The sequence below is a fragment of the Zonotrichia leucophrys genome, chromosome 3 (assembly GCF_028769735.1).
Source record: "Zonotrichia leucophrys gambelii isolate GWCS_2022_RI chromosome 3, RI_Zleu_2.0, whole genome shotgun sequence".
Lineage (NCBI taxonomy): Eukaryota > Metazoa > Chordata > Aves > Passeriformes > Passerellidae > Zonotrichia > Zonotrichia leucophrys.
The window spans coordinates 111,729,371-111,745,712 of record NC_088172.1 but is presented as its reverse complement, the minus strand read 5'-3'; the positions used below and the strand labels follow the sequence as shown (position 1 = coordinate 111,745,712).

The 16,342-nt window shown below is 48.2% G+C and overlaps 1 protein-coding gene across 8 annotated transcripts in view; it reads left to right on the top strand.

The window, feature by feature from the left end:
• The window catches only part of EXTL3 (exostosin like glycosyltransferase 3), a 158,534-nt gene that overhangs the window by 101,507 nt on the left and 40,685 nt on the right, over positions 1-16,342 (top strand). For 5 of the 8 annotated variants that reach the window (XM_064709971.1, XM_064709969.1, XM_064709973.1 and 2 more), the window contains one exon: positions 1,593-1,695. The exons of the other annotated variants lie outside the window; for them this stretch is intronic. The gene's annotated coding sequence lies outside the window, so the exon portion shown is untranslated. The remainder of the gene's footprint in view (positions 1-1,592; positions 1,696-16,342) is intronic. 8 annotated transcript variants of the gene reach the window in all.

Sequence of the window (16,342 nt, the reverse complement as noted above, 5' to 3'; positions counted from 1 at the left end):
CTCTCAGGTGTGTGGTTTGTTTGCCTGATGGATTTGGGCATCCCATTGCCACATGCTCTGATTCCTTGGCTCCTTTGCCCAAAGTGACCAGAGTTTCAGGGACAATAATTGGTGGCTTTGAATTAAAAAAATGGCAGATTTTTATTTTGTAAGCATTCCAAGCCTGCCATGAAACATCTCCAGAGCTGGGAGAGGCAGCGAGGGCCGTGCAGATGCTGCAGCGTGGGTGTGGTTTGGAGTGGATATTTCACAGGTCATGTTGAGATGAAACCTCAGCTGTGGCTGTTGAGAAACATCTTCACTCTCCTGGAGATCCCTGGGAGGAACTCTGCAATCAGGGGAGGAAGGAGGGTTCTGTGGAAGGGTCCTGGCTGCTCCTGTTTCTGCAAACATTGTGTAGCTGATGGAGCCGTGCCAGGACCTGCAGCCTGCCAGGAGGGACCAGCTCCCATCACCAAGTGTTTCCTTCTTTGTATCCCAAAGATGTGGGCACTCTGCAAGTGTTTTGCCAGCTGAAGTGAAAGGGATGGAAGGGGATGGAAGCAGCCTTTATAAGCAGCAGCAGCAGCATCCAAGGACCAGCCCTGAGTCCCTGCTGGGAGCTGGGGCTGGGGAGAGGCTGCGAGTGTGGAGCACATCAGTGAGAGTCAGGGTGGGGACAGGCAGGCTGGGATGCTCTGCTGTCCCAGAGGCTGGGTGGGAGGATGAAGGCAGGATGTGGATGATCCTTTTTGTTTTAAAACAAAGGGAAATGCCACTGACTTCACCCAAGAGGGATAATCCTGGAGCCTTGGGCTTTTCTTTACAAAAGGTATTTTATTTTTCTTGTAATTTTTTTTTTGTCTGTTTGTCTGCTGAGATCAGAGGGGTTGTTTGCAGCAGAGGTGTGGCTGAGAGAGGATTTGAGCTAGGGGAGAAACTGGATGAAGAATTGGTGGGAATTGCTGGGCTTGAGGCTGGACTTGGTGGGTGGAACTCGTGGTTGGAACATAACAGGTCGGGCTGGGTGGCTTGCAATGATCCTCTTGGACCTTGGCACTTATGGAACAATGGAGATAATGACTTTATTTAATATTTTTGTGGGAAATGATCCCATGGATGTAATGTGAGAGCTGTCAATTATCAGGTGTTGTACAGGAGGAATTTTGGGTGAAGTGAGGAAGTTGAGAATGCCTGGAAGGGGCTCAGAGCTGATGGAGCAGGGAGCTGCTGCTGACCCACATCTGATCCCTTTTAGATTTGCAATTTCCCTTCTCCAGGTGGTCTCATTTGTGCCTGATTCCCCCTTCAGCCTCCCTTACTCCCCAGCAGCCCAAACTGTCAAACTTGTGGCAGCTTCCAGGCTTAGGACCACGTCATAAATCACAGGATCCCAGAATGGTTTGGGAGGGAAGGGACCTTAAAGCTCCTCTCATTCCACACCCTGCCTTGGGCAGGGCCACCTTCCACTCCCCCAGGGTGCTCAATCCCTGTTTGGAGAGGCCCAGAAGGAATGTTTGTGTCAGAATGCCTCTCCTGCACGATGCCTTGAGGCCATGCAGAACTTATTTCATGACTCCGTGTGGTTTTGTTTGTGTTTTTCTGTTCAACAGGAGGGAAACCCTTGAGATCAGCACTGGGAGGAAGAGGAGAGGTGGAGAAGGAGTCGGTGTGGGATGTGGGACAGGTCTGAGCCCAGGAGCTGAGGGACAGCAGGTAAAGCACAAAGGAGCTCTGCAGTGTCAGGCTGCCCCATGCCTGGGGTTAAGCTGCTTCTTCCCTTGCTGGATTTTAACATAATTCACCAAAACATCTCACACCCTTCCAACAACCCTCTCCTCCTCCCCATAGTCCAGTTGGAATAATGTTGAGATGAGAAAAGCTTGTAAAAATAGGGCAGGACCAGCACAGTGTCACCCCCAGAGCTTTAATCAAGCTCCTTACATATTTTTTGGCCATCAGCTCTTTCATTTAATCATCCATTAATTGCTGAAAGTTTTAGCCAAATTCATTTGGCAGAAGTTGCAGGAGAAGAAGCAGCATTTCACAATATTCTGGTTTCAGCACTTTTCAACTCTGATTTTAAAAGCAGTGTTGAATGTCACTGATGGTCTGAGCTCAGTGTCTGGGTGCCTCAGGATCCAAATCCCTGCACACAGCTCAGGGGGAAGTTGGGCTCTGAACATTTTTCTTCTTTAGCATCATTCTCTGGGCAGATTCTTGTCCCCAAACTCTTTGTAATCAAGGTGTGAGGATTAGTCCTTGGGTGCTGATCACAGCTCTGGGGTGGGGGTGTGTGGTTCTCTGGGAGCCTTCCAATCTCACTGCAGAGGATGGAGTTGCTGCCAGCAGCACATTTCTCCTTCCCCAGTTTCCTTCTCACTCCTGTGAGGCAGCCAGGGGATGAGATGAGATTCTGTGCCCTGTGCTGAGCTCCTTCAGGCAAACTCAGGCTCTGGAGTCTTGTCAGACACACTGATGAGTTTGGGCTCCAGCAGAGGTGTCAGGAGTGAACAGAGGAGCCAGGGAGTGGCATTTGCTGGCACAGGGACACGAGGACAGCACGGGGCAGTGGCATCCTGCACAAAGCTGCTCTGCCAGCCCAATCCAGCACATGGATTGTGCCTGGGAGCCACCAGAGTTCCCCCAGTCAGAATCTGGCTGCTAAATCTGGTTCAGGAGAGCTTGGATGAGCTGTGCTGGGCTGTGGTTCAGCACAGAGCACACGAGGTGCTCTCAGGGTCCCTTGTGGCCATGAGCTCTGCTCCTCTGTGAAGGGATCACAGCTGCAGCTCCAAGGACAGACTGACAGGCACATGGCCAGTCCCAGCCCCTGTTGTGACTCCCTGTCAGAGGATTTCTCCAGGAGCTCTGTGTCCTTGGGAGCCGTGCTTGGAGCATCTGCTCTGGATATTCTTGGGGCTGAACTGCTTCCAGCAGGCTTAGCAAGTGTGCCTGTGATTTCCTGCAGGAAATCCAGCCATGCAGGGTGGTGTTCAGCTGATGGGACTGTGACTATCAAACCATCATGGCATTCCTAAGTTGCCTTTTTTCATTACTTTTTTAAAAACCTGGTAGCTGTCTCCCCACCCCCAACCCCATATCTGTGCATCTATGGAGTTTTTTTCCCCCTGCCTTGTTCAAGTGAAAGAGTAAATCCTTTTTGATTTATTCCAGAGCAGCCCTCGAGCTCAGCTCCTGTGAGAGCCTGCTGACTTGGAGTTCAAAAGATCTCACAGCTTTGAGGCCAGGCTCTGGCCTTCCATCTTGCCTCAGAGTTAAACTGAAAGAGAAAATTCCTTTTCTTCTTGAAAAGAAAAATCACCATGCTGTGTAAGGGAATCAGACTTACCTGGAGCAGCAGAGAATGCCAACATGCAGAATTCCAGGTTAAAAATCTGGTTGTTTAGCAAGGCTTTATTTTCAAGCACTGAGCACGTTGTTTAGGAAGTGTTTTATGGAGATAAATAGTCCTTTAAAAGCAGAGCTGCTGCCTGGCTGGGAGCCAGCCTGTGATCCTACATTAAAGCATTTTTTGGGTGTTTAAACCACTGCATTACCACGGTGGCTAGAAATGGAAGTTCTTATCCCTGGCTTCCTGCAGATCTGCAGGGCTAGATGACATTTTAGGAAGAAATTCTTTACTCTGAGAGTGGTGGTGAGGTGAATAGAGTTCCCAGGGAAGCTGTGGCTGCCTCTGGATTTCTGGAAGTGTCCAAGGCCAGGCTGGGCAGGGTTTGGAGCAGCCTGGGACAGTGGAAGGTGTCTCTGCCCATGGCAGGGGGGAATGGGATGAGCTTTAAATTCCTTTCCAGCCCAAATCATTCCATGATTCAATGAGGTGCAGACATATCTGGCATATCTATATGTGTGTTTATATGATTTATATGCACATATAGAACAAAACAAACCTATAAGAACTATTTATATCCTATTCCACTTCCACAGCACCCTGCTTAGTCCAGATTTATGCAGTTGTGGCTGCAGCTGTGAGCTTGGAAATGCAGAGATAATGGATGGAAGACTTTTAATAACTGTAGGGACCCTCCTTTTAAAATCCAGCTGCTCTGAGCAAGGTGACCTTGGCTCTGACTTGGGAATCCAGCCCTGCAGGGGAAGGAGATGCTGATCCATGGAGCAAAATCTTGGCCAGACAGAAGGGAAAGCACAGGTTGGGCTGGTGGAGTTTTCAGCACTCTTGAAGTTGTCGGGCTGTTGAAACTATGGGTGCTCTCCAAAATTTGAATTTACACCTGGCAGTGCTGTATCTCAAATTTGAATTTACACCTGGCAGTGGTGTATCTCTGTTTTTCAAAAAGCTCCAGTCCTGCTATGGAAAGAACCAGCTTTTTTGACAGCAGCACATAAGTGACAGCTCAGGTAACCCTCAGAGATGTGAGGAAAATCTCACATGGTGTTTTCTCAGCAGAACTCCTCCAGAAATCCTTTCTTTCAAAGTTTTTGGGCCTGTGGAGAGAGTCCATGGAAACACCTTGGTGTTTTACCCCCTTTTCAGGAAAAAATGTTTAAAATTAAAAAAATAAATGTTGAAAGAAAGCTGAAACTGCAGTGATTCTCTGGGATGTGTGGGTACAGTAAAGGCACAGAGCTCAGGTGACAGTAAAGGACAGGGAACAGAGTGGCTCTTCTGCTGTTCTGTCCCATAGAAACAGAAACCCCAAATCCTGACCTTCTCCCATGTTCTGAGCCAGCAGTAAAATAGGAATATTTTGGTTTTTTTCCTCCCAAATCTAATTTGAAACATGATGACTGGACCCTTCTTAAACAGCTTCCAACTTAACAATAAAGAAACTTCACAGAGTGCTTGGCAGGAGCCTCTGTACATAATTTAGATCATAATCAGATGCATTAACACATTTTATATGGATCTCATGGGGGCCAGGAAGACGAGGTGTGCTGGGTAATTTCTTCCCAGATTTCTTTACCTGATTGTTTATTACTCTTGGGGACTTCATTTGTGGTCCAAATGTCACCAGCAGCATCCTGCTGCTTCATGTGCCTGCATTCAAATTCCTTAATTGCTGTGTTCTCCTCCGTCTTTCCATCCAAAGGGAGGATGGGGAACAAAAGCAAGGACCCAAAATCTGCAAACTGCTCTGCCTGGAGCTCCATGGGAGGGAAGGAGCTGGGAGTGCTCCTTGTTTCCCACTGAGTACAATCAGAATCTGCTGCTGGGGAGCTGCGTGGGGGAAACACTTCCTCTCCCTCCCTTTCCCTTTGAGGTGTTCAACAGCAGCAGCTTTAATTTTATAAATCTCCTGAAAGCTTTTCCACGCTCAGAAAAGAGAAACGGTCGCGCGTCTCTCGCTTTGCTTGATTGTTTTGCCGTGAATCCACCTTGTGAAATCTCTCCTTTGACAGGAAGATCTGTTGCTGCTTTGAAAAGTGGTATTTTGGATGTCTTTCTGCTCTGCTGGTTTGTGTTGTCCCCACAAAAGGCAGGCAGGGAAGTTTCCTGTCACTTCAGCATCTCCTGGAGTAAAAACCCTCCCCAGGCTGTGGGATTTATTTGTTACTGAATGCCATGGAGAGGTGTAAAAGTGGATGTTTTAATCCAGGTTTTGCTCCCAGATGTGAGCACAGCTCAGGTTTGGGACATGAGGGGCTGCTCTGTTCACTCACACCCAGAGGTGGCCTCAGGCACTGCCATTGATCCACAAGTTGGCACAGCCAGGACTGAAACCTCCAAGGCAGGTCAGACCTGGCCTGGGTGTTTGGGCAGGTGAGAAAGCTCAAGAACATGACAATGACTGACTTACACCCTGGATTTGGGCCAGAGAGCAGGCCCAAAATGGGACCACAGCAGCCCAAAACAAAACCACAGAGCTCCTTCTTCCCCTTTTATCAGTGCCTGATAATGGTACTGAAAACCACGCCAGGCCAGGGGAGAAGCATGGATTTGTTTGCCTCTTTTTTATCTTTTCCCTTCAGTAATTGTTTATCAACATCAGGTGATGATGCAACAGCGTCCCAGATTAGCTGAGCTCATAAAGTGACTTTTACCACAGAGCACAATGATGATGATGATGGAGAAGTGAATATCCTTAAAAATCAGAGTTGATGGGGTTGCTGAATTTCAATTTTGTGTTCTCAGTGAATCGCTGTGTCTCACCCTGTGCCTCCAGTGCCTTGTGCTGTTGAAATGTCCACAGGGAGAGGGTGAAGAGCTGAGAGTTTGGGGCCTCTCCCACAAACTCCTGCCTTTCCCTGGTTTTCCAGCTAAGTGCTGAGGAATGGTGCTACTTGCAGGATATTCCCCCTCAAGATAGAAAAGTTAAGGTTGTTTTGCTCTCCTGAACAAACCCTTTAACCCCCATCTCATGATTCAAAATTGGCAGGAGAGCCTCAGAGCAGCTTGATGCAGGCTCTGAAGGGTTTGTGTGAGCAGGGCAGGCAGGAGTGCGTGAGAGGGAGAAAATATCCTCACTCCCTTTGTGTTTATAGCCATGTCACAAGCATTTCCTTGCTCCCAGTTGGGATTGATGAATTCTCCTTAGGTCAGTGGCACACACAGTTTGGACAAGCTCGATGGCTTGTGGGTCCAGCCAGCAGAACTGCTCCTGAGCAGGAGCAATGAGGAATTCAGGATGTCTTTAACAAGGGAATTCACTCTGCTGCTTTAAACTGACAGGGGGCAGAATTAGGTTGGATTTTTAGGAAGAAATTCCTTACTCAGAAGGTGGTGAGGCCCTGGCACAGGGTGCTCAGAGAAGCTGTGGCTGCTCCTGGATCCCTGTCCATGGCCAGCCTGGATGGGGCTTGGATCAGCCTGGGATAGTGCAAGGTGTCCCTGCCCATGGCAGGATGATAAAAATCATCACTGGATGATTTTTAAGGTCCCTTCTAACCCAAAACTTTCTGTAATTCTGTGATCCTGTATGGGGAATACTCTTTAAATATCACAAGGAAGGGGATAGACATAAATAAGGCACAATGGGAAAGATGAAACAACTCTTCTGGTGGCTGGGAATGGGGATAAAGTGCATTTTTGTGGATCAGGCAGAAGGATGCTGCCTGTTGTCAGTGTGTGTGGTTGCCCTCCTCTGGTTGGAAACAGAACAACCTCCCAAGACTGGAGACTTTTTTGGGGGCAGGACTGTTGGGTTTCTTCAGAGTGACTTTGAAAAGAGTCAGGATCATTGCAGATGCTGGGAATTGGTCAGTGCAAGGTCTCACCCTTCATCTGCAAAGCCACCCTGGGCAAGGGGCGACTTCTGAGCTGCTGGATGGGCACAAATTGTGCAGAGCCAAGGGAGGCACCAAGGCCAGAACGTGTCACCAACATGGACAGACTCTGCATGGGTGGGCGCAGGGCTTGGAGAGGCTGCAGAACACAGCTTGCTGCAAGCTGTGGCTCTGAGGGACGTGTCACCAGGGCCTGGTGACCCCACAGCCCTGTCACACCTCGGAGCAGGCACTGACCCCTGCCTGTCTCCCTGCTCGGCACAGCTGGCTTGAGTTCTGCATCAGGCTGAGAATTATGTGACAGATTTCATTAGCAAATCATTTGCTGACCTTCAGTTTTATGGAAATAGTCTGAAAGTGAGTTTATCAGCAGCTAGCTGTTCCAGCAGAGAGGCAGAGGCTTAGAGGATTTAAGGGAGCTGCATCCAGCACTGGTGATTTCCACTCGCGTGTGTTAGACCGTGTCCTTGAAGGCTGCTGATACTAAGCCAGGTAATCCTGGTCAGCAAAAATACTGACTTGTGCTTTTTGGGATTTTTTTTAATATCTGGATCAGGACCAGCAAAGTCAGGGAGAGAGCTGTGTGCCTTGCTAGAGTGTCTTAAGGGTGAAACCTTTGCTCTGCATTTGGAGCCATTCCAAAATGTGAATCCTAGGAACTATAGATTTTGTCTACTATGGATTTTGGCAAGGCAGTTGTTGGAGCAGCTGAAAGGGAAATGAACCTGAGAGGAGCTTTTGACTTTGGTGAAACTCAATAGTTACTTTCCAGTAACAGGGAGGCATTAAAAAAAAAAGGCCAAACCTGATATCTGCAATTCAGACAGCATCTAATCCTTGCTTTTTTTCCTGCCACTACAGGATCCAGGGTGGGATGTGCACACCTTTCCCTGCATGTTGGATACACAGAAGGATCTGGGGAAATGCTTGTGCAGAGCTTGAACAGAGAGAGCTGATCCTTAAAGGCTGTCCCTTAAATGTCTTTTAATGTCAGCCCAACCCATTTAATCTCACAGCGTTGCTCTCATGAATGTTTTATCACCTCCTACAAGTATTAAGTCCTACAATACCACTAAAACACGTTGAATTTTAGTGTGAAAGCAGTGAAAATGTCTTAACTGAAGAGATGTGTTCCTGTGTCCAGAGGTAAATGGTGGACAGAGGGAAGCACAGTGTGCTGGGAGGCTCCTCTGCCACCAGCTCATACATCCAATGAAAAACTTACTAAGAGTTATTTTTATTACCCATTACAGCTTTATCTAGTTCAGATATCTCCAGGAAAGGCTTCCACCTTCTCTCTGGCATTTCTGTGGATTGTAGAACAAACAAGTTTGGAAGGGATCTTTGGAAGTCTCTAATTCAATATCCTGCTTATGGCAGAGGTAGATTGGGATTGCTCAAGGCTTTGTCCAGTGCTGGGCTGGAGCTCTCCAGGCTCCTGTTCCAGTCATTGGTTTTCCTACTGAATATCCACACAGGAGGAGGATACTCAGCAACCTGAATATCCACACAGGAGAATACTCAGTAACCTGAATATCCATATACAGGAGAATACTCAGTAACCTGAATATCCACACAGGAGGATATTCAGAAACCTTGCTGCTGTCAGGGTAACCAGCATCTGCCCAGGATGGTTTCAGAAGACAAATCCATGAGGTTCAGTTTGCCCACAGCACATCATCTTGCCCTTCATGGGAATGGATCCCAGGAGGATCTGCTCCATCCATCCCTGCCCAGAGCCTTCAGCTGGCAGCAAGGTGTTGCTGTCCTCTTTATTCCAGAGGGAATTCCAGAGGGTTTATTAAACCCTCTGCAGGGTGAGTTTGTGCTGTCAAAGTTAATTCTCAGAAAATGAGTGCAGGTAACCTTGGCTTCCTCTTGACTTGGCTGCTCATGAGCTTTCATTGCCTTCTCTAATAAAACCTTCACAATTGCTTAGGGACACTTATAAGTTGTTAATGTTTAAATAAAGGGATTAATTTCAGGCCTCCTGCTGCTGAACTTGTACGTTGGAATTTTGAGGAAGTGCCTTTTCCCCGCGAGGTGGGAACAAAGCCTTTGATCAGCTAAATGGGCTGGAGCTCGTGGTGAGGAGCCACTGAACTCCTCAGCATCCATCTGCACTTGCCAGGCAATGGTGACAATTAAAATGGTTCCAGAAAGAGTAAATACACAAGGATTTTAGGGCATGGGTATAGGCAGGTGCCTCAGGAACTCCTGCCCTTTAAACCTCTTCCTGCTGTTGATTTTATTGATGATTGAATTGGTATTTGAACATTTCCATGCCTTTGTTTCCCCACCTAGAAATGACTCGTGCCTTCCTTTTGGGTTATTGAGCTTGGCTGACACATATAAAAATTGTCAAGGTAGGGTGCCAAGAGCACACAAACTATTTTATTTTTAGTGTCTTTTGAAATCTTGGACTTTTTGTTCTCCCTTTTATCTGTCTCTTTCTTTTTAATCACACCAAATGGAAATAAATTCAATCACAGCTGGTGCTGGAGAAGAATCATTAAGCCCATCCAGCTGGCTGTCTCGGGGCCAGAGTGGGATTGTTCCCTGTGCTGCATTTCCAAAGTATTTCATCTCCTTTAGCCCTGTGTTTGTGGAGTGATGAGCTCCCTTCACTTCTGTCTGCTCCCGTCATCGATCCGAGCGGGAAGGGCTATTTTTGGGTGGCTGTAAGCAAATGGACATCAGGCACCATGGAAAGGGGACTGGGTTATTTTTGGAAACCCATCAGCAGCCGTTCTGGCAGGTCCTGCTGTGGGATTTGTCTTCCTCAGCTGGGCTGTCTCAGGTTGTGGTATCGGTTCCCAAGGTTGTGAACCTCATTCCTTGGATGTGCTCTGCACTCTGAATGTGGAATTAGCAGCTGCTGGAGATGGTGTTGATGGCATCAGTTCCTGGGATTTAATTCCCCCCAGGCCAGGTTGGATGGGGCCCTGAGCAACCTGATCTAGTGAGTGGCATCCCCGCTGGAATGATGAGCCTTAAGGTCTTTTCCAGCCCAAACCACTCTGGGATTCTGGGATTCCAAAGCAGCCTGGATGGGAGGGATGCAGGGTGGTGGAGCTGGAGGTTTTGGGGCAGAAGATGAGGTTGGCTTGGGGGCAACGTGGGAAATGCACCTGGAGTGGAGCCAAGCCATGGAGGTGATCTCACAGTCAGAGCCCTTGATGGATGTGCAGATTTGGCATCTGCTGGTGGGCACAGGGCAGGTTTTGGGGTGCTCTTGGGAGTTTGGGCTTGTTCTGCTTCAGTGGATTGTGTGATGTTCAGCAGAACATCATCAGAAGGGTGATGTTTCCTTGGTTTTGCTTAGTCCTCTTCATAAATAATTTTGCCATGTTTAGGACATGGTTTAGGATGGGCTTGGCAGCACCAGGTTGTGAGTTGGCCTCGGTGATCTCAGAGGGCTTTTCCAACCTTGATGATTCTGTGATTCCGTGATTCCATCAGCATTTTGGGACAGCAGAAGATGAGGTTGGCTTGGGGGCAACGTGGGAAATGCACCTGGAGTGGAGCCAAGCCATGGAGGTGATCTCACAGTCAGAGCCCTCAGTGAATGTGCAGATTTGGCATCTGCTGGTGGGCACAGGGCAGGTTTTGGGGTGCTCCTGGGAGTTTGGGCTTGTTCTGCTTCAGTGGATTGCAGAAGGGTGATGTTTCCTTGGTTTTGCTTAGTCCTTTTCATAAATAATTTTGTCATGTTTAGGACATGGTTTAGGGTGGGCTTGGCAGCCCTGAGTTGTGATTCGGACTCAGTGATCCCAGAGAGCTTTTCCAACCTTGATGATTCCATGATTCCACGATTCCATCAGCATTTTGGGACAGCTGTGGCACAGTTTATGTGTGGGGCTGATGCTGTTTGGAGCCTCTGGGCTCTCCAGCCCCTCATGTGTGAATGTGCAGGTTGGAATCTGGGGGCAGTGGCCAAATCAACCCCATCGCTGTGGGCAGCTCGGGCTGAAAACCTCCTGTGGGGGATTTAGTGCTCATTATCTTCTCTCTCCGCCTCAGCAAAGCCCCAAATCTAATTTCAAAGGTCAGAACATGCTCTCACCTGGGTGTTCCCAGCCTTTTATAGAGTGCTTGAAGGCCATTTCCTAAAATTAGCTGCTGCAGGGGAAAGCTGATACTGGCTCTGTATCAGACCCTTTCCAAAGCTCTGGATAATCATTTACCTGATTACTCCTATTGAAACTCATGGGTAAAAGGTAGAAAATGGAAGAAAACCAGAACCTGGTGCTGCTTCCTAACAGAGAAATAAAACCATGTGGGTTTTGGGGCAGAATTCTTCTTCTTGGTTGTTTTTTTTGAGGTGTTTTTTTGTTTTCCTGAAGTTTTCCCAGGCTTAGAATCAGACTTATTTTTGTTTTCCTCAAACTTCCTGGTGATCCAAACATGCTGGGGAGCTCTGGGAAGGGGGACATGTGACTCTGAAGGAGGCTGAAATGGTAAAGCACACTCAGATCTGCTAAGCAACAGCATTGACACGTTTAAATAAATCTGCTGTTGACTAATATAGAGTGACATATTGAGAGCAATTAAAAAAAAAAAAAAAAGGGAAACTAGGCACAAATTTGGGAAATGAGTGGAATGGGAACAGAACAAAGATGTTAGAGAGGAACGCTGGATAAAAGAGAGGGAGGGCTGCTCCACAAAAGGAGCGTTCTGGAGAACCAGGGTGTCCATCAGGAAGGGGGAGACAATAGCAGAAGTGCAGATTGGTGCTGGAATTATCCCTTGGCAGTAGGATCCTTGTATTTCTGCTTCCCTGCCAGCTCTGCTGGCTGCCAGGATTGAGGAGATTTGTGCTGCCTGGTGCAGAGAGGAGCATGTGGTGGGATGTCAGGCAGCTTGGAGAAGGTAAGGTGGCACTCCTCGTTCCCGTGGTGACTTTGGGACTGTTGTTCCTTTGGAGCTGCTGTGATTTGGGTGTGAGTCCTGTCATTCCCATCCCTGTGGATGTGTGTGATGCTGGAGAAGGGAGCAGGGACTAAATTAGGAGGTGTTGGGTTTGAAGCTGGTGAAAGGAAATCCCTTAAAATCACAGAATGGTGAAAGAACCTCAAAGCTCATCCCATTCCACTCCCTTGCCATGGGCAGGGACATCTCCCACTATCCCAGGCTGCTCCAAACCCCGTCCAACCTGGCCTGGGACACTTCCAGGGATCCAGGGGCAGCCACAGCTTCTCTGGGCAACTTGCAGAGCTCATCTGTGGAAGTTGCTGCTGCAGGAAGCTGCGAAACTGAGTGCTTGGTGTGTTTCCCTTTCCCTTTCCCTTTCCCTTTCCCTTCCCCTTCCCCTTTCCCTTTCCCTTTCCCTTCCCCTTCCCCTTTCCCTTTTCCCTTTTCCCTTTCCTTTTTTTTTTACAGTTCAGACTCTCTACTATTGAGAATGTCTGTGATTGATTGCTTCAAAAATAAAAAGGTATTTTGGTGGACAGCTGTTATTCTTCAAGGGCTCCTACAACTCCTATTTGTTAATGGTTTGGGGGAAATTGTCCTGAATAAACTGTTCCATGCCCGATTTATGGTTATTTTACACCAAAGAGGCTGGAAATGAGGACTGAGGGGCTGGAGTGAATGGATCATTGGCTTGATCTAATACTGTTTTATTCCAATATAACACAGCCATCCTGGTGCTTCCTTAATATTTTTTTTGGATTCTCTGCAGAGGCCAAATTGAGTCGTGAATTTTGTGCCCATCTCAATGGCTTTTTTTCCAGGCTGGTGCCTTCGTGTCCATCCTTGTGGCACGTTCACAGTGGAGCTGTGTTTGCCAGCAGCTTTCCCAGCTCTGGGAATGGCTCCCCTTCTCCTGGCTGCCCATCAGGTGTTTCCTGGGGTGGCAATGGAGAACTCACACGCTGCCCAGCCTGGGATGGTGTGAGGCTGAAAGGGAGAGAGCTCTGCTGTCCCTCAGGGACATTTTGTGCTATCAGAACCATTCATGGCTCCAGCACTGAGATGAGAGTGAGATGGCACAGCTTGAGATGCTGGGGCTGGCTCTCCTGTCCAAAATAACTGCTGGGAATGGCCAGGAGAGGCGTCTGTGGATTGCTCATCCATTAGCACCTCTCACCATCCATTTTCCTGAAGTGAGCTGGAACCAGTTCCGTGAGTTGGAACCAGTCTGATCTTTGGGATGATGGCTGGGAGGCAGCAGCTTGTGTTGGAAGCAGTTCCTTCATCTGCATGAGCCTTGTGCTGGCACTCTGGCCCATTTTTCGAGCTGCTCCGAGGACATTTGGCCCCTCTTCCCTCCCAAAATAGCTGCTGTGTGTCGGAGATTCCTGCCTGGAGGATTTGGGAGCCAAAAGGAGCTCCAGCCTTCCCAAATGTGCCCTCTCTGCTGACATTTGGGTTCCCCCCTCCCTGTGCTTTGGACAGTGCAGGGCTATCCACAATATCCATGGTTCCTCTGGGAATTTCCCCAGAGGAACTATTGTGAATAGTTCACATTTGTGATGTGAACTATTCAAAGCCCTGTCCTGAAAATGCTGCTGCCAGTGCAGGGGAGCTGTTAAACCACAAACTCTGCAAAAGCTTGGCTGCTTTGAGGTGCTCAGTGACAGCAGCAGCCTCAGCACTCGTGGCTGAAGCGTTTGGGCTCGCTGTGATTGCAGCAGACAGATTGTCTCAAAGCCACAAGGTATTAATTGGCTTTCATGTTCGATACCAGCTAATAAAAATTTCCTTAAAAAGACACATTGCTGAGCTTGAGATGCTCTTTAGTGTTGTCAGAGGGTTCTGATAAAACAGGGCTTTGGCATCTGCTCTTACCTGTTAGTCTTCCAATAACTGTTGAATCCATCAGCTGTTTGCACTCAGATTTGAGGGATGGAGCTCACCAAAGCAGTAACTCTGTAGGAATGTTCTGGAAATAAGGAACTGAAACTCTTTATGGGGTACTGGAGAGCCCCATGGAAAACTGAAGGCATCCAGCATTAAGAATTCAGCTTCATTTGTGCTGCTGTTCCCAGAACTCACGGGGGCACGTTGACACCACAGATATTTTTCTCCAAATCCCACGCTGAGCATTGCAGGGCCATTACAAGCACTTGACTAAATAATCATTCCAGCTCTTTCTCCAACTAGGAGGACACCATTAAATTCAGGAGAGCAGCTGGGAAAGTGCATTTGGACCAGGCTTTAAGCTTGACAAGTTTTGGGTTTCAAAGGCATTTTTAAAATGCTCCCCCAGCTCGCACAAGGAGCCATGCTTTGGTGCCTTGGCCTGGAAGGCAGCGTGGCAGCTAAAAAAATCTATTAGTGAGTTTCAATTTACTCAGGATAAATCCTTCCCTGAGGATTGCTCTTGTTCTCTGGAATTACAGGGTTTGTCATGATAACAATTTTCTCCTTAATTTGTCCCTTTTGCACTTCCTTGGTGCGAGCAGGGAAAGCAGCAGCAAAAACTCCAGCAGGAGAGAGGTCGAGGGTTCTTTTGGACCAGGGGATGTGTGGAGGGTGCAGAAGGGACAGTGAGGCAGCAGAGCTGTGGGAGAGGGAGGACAGGAGAGACCCAAATGGGTGGAAGTGGGATTTGGACAGCAGGGAAAGGCTGGTGAGAGAGGGGGGCAAGGAAAACCATCTCAGCAGCTGCATTTTGTGCGGCCACTCCTGTATCCTGCAGCTGTTCATTAGAAATTCTGTTTATGCCACAGGGAGTTTTGGAGTCTCTGAAGCTGACACAGTTTTAATAGACAAAGACATTTTGAGTGCAGCACATCTGCTCTGGGATGCTGAGGAAGAGGCTCCATGCAGTAGTGCCATTGGTTGAAGCATTTCATCGTGCTTTTTTTTTTCAAGACCTCTCTTTTATCCTAAAAAGTGAATTTTGAGGTCAAAAGAAGTGCTGTGTTTGCTCATTAAGTTTGCAGCCCTTAAACTGAGAGTCCTGCTGTATTTTTCCTAATATCCCTGAGTTCCCAGCCCTGGGAATCACCTCTGGCTTGGGAGGATCCTAAAGCACTTCCCACCACAGAAGCACAAGCACAGGTGTGGGGCAGGAGAATGCTGCTCCAGAGCAGAAACCTGCTTTGGTCGATGCTGCATTATTGAATATTTGATGAGTAGGTCTTAAATTGATCAATTTCTTTCCCTGCAGGCTCAATCTAACCCTCAGCTTAACTTCTATAACCCGTGGCTTTCCAAAACCCATCTCATCTCGCTCGGTGATTGAATCCACCTTGTGCAGGGGAAAAGTTAATTCCTTCCTTCACCTCCAGCTCTGGCCAGGTTCCTTGGATCCCTGCTTGCCTGACCTCTCTCTTAGCCTTCCAATAAACAGAACAGTGTCACTTTGCCCTTCCTAACTGCTGTTATTGCTACATCTGCCCTGCAGCATCTTCTGGATATTTTCTACCTTCCTGTCTGGGTAGGAGGAGTCTCCACGCTGGATGCACGTCTGAGTGAGGTTTGCCATCTCCCCTCCTGCCTTTTCCGAGTGTGTTGGGCTTCTCCAGGCAGGGACAGCTTGAGAAGAGGTTCTTTTGTTGTGTTTCTTGCTGGTCTCTTGGAAGGGCAGCACTGGGCAGCAGTGACCAGGCAGAGCACAGCGTGTGTGGAATGATCCCTGATCCAGCATCCCAAATCCAAGCTGTGGTGGAGCTTTGTAGGAATTTAATTACCATGGGTTGTGCTGCTGCTTATCTCCTATCATCCACTCTGCTGCTGGTTAATGACTTCGTTGTTGGACATCTACCTAGCAGCCTCATTTGGTTGTTTTTACCTTCTGTTGGGTGGAGTCTTGCCCGTTGTCTCTGCCAGCAGTTCCATCTGCCAAGCCTGCCTTTGCGAGTGTGTTGGGCTTCCATGCAGGGACACTTGAGAGAGGTTTTTTGTTGTGTTCTTGTGGTCCTTGAAGGCAGCATGGCCACAGTGACCAGGCAGAGGCACAGCTGTTGGAATGATCCCTGATTCAGCATCCAATCCAAGCAGTGGTGGAGCTTTGTAGGAATAATTACCATGGTATCTGCTGTTATTCTATCATCCACTCTGCTGCTGGTTAATGACTCCTTTAGGGACACACACACAAACCTCATGTGCTGTGTTTTGTCTTCTTGGGGTGTTTTGCAGTTTTTGGCCACATCTGCAAGTCCTGTGGAGTGGAGTGTCCTGCAGGGACCTTGGTTAGGTTTTATAG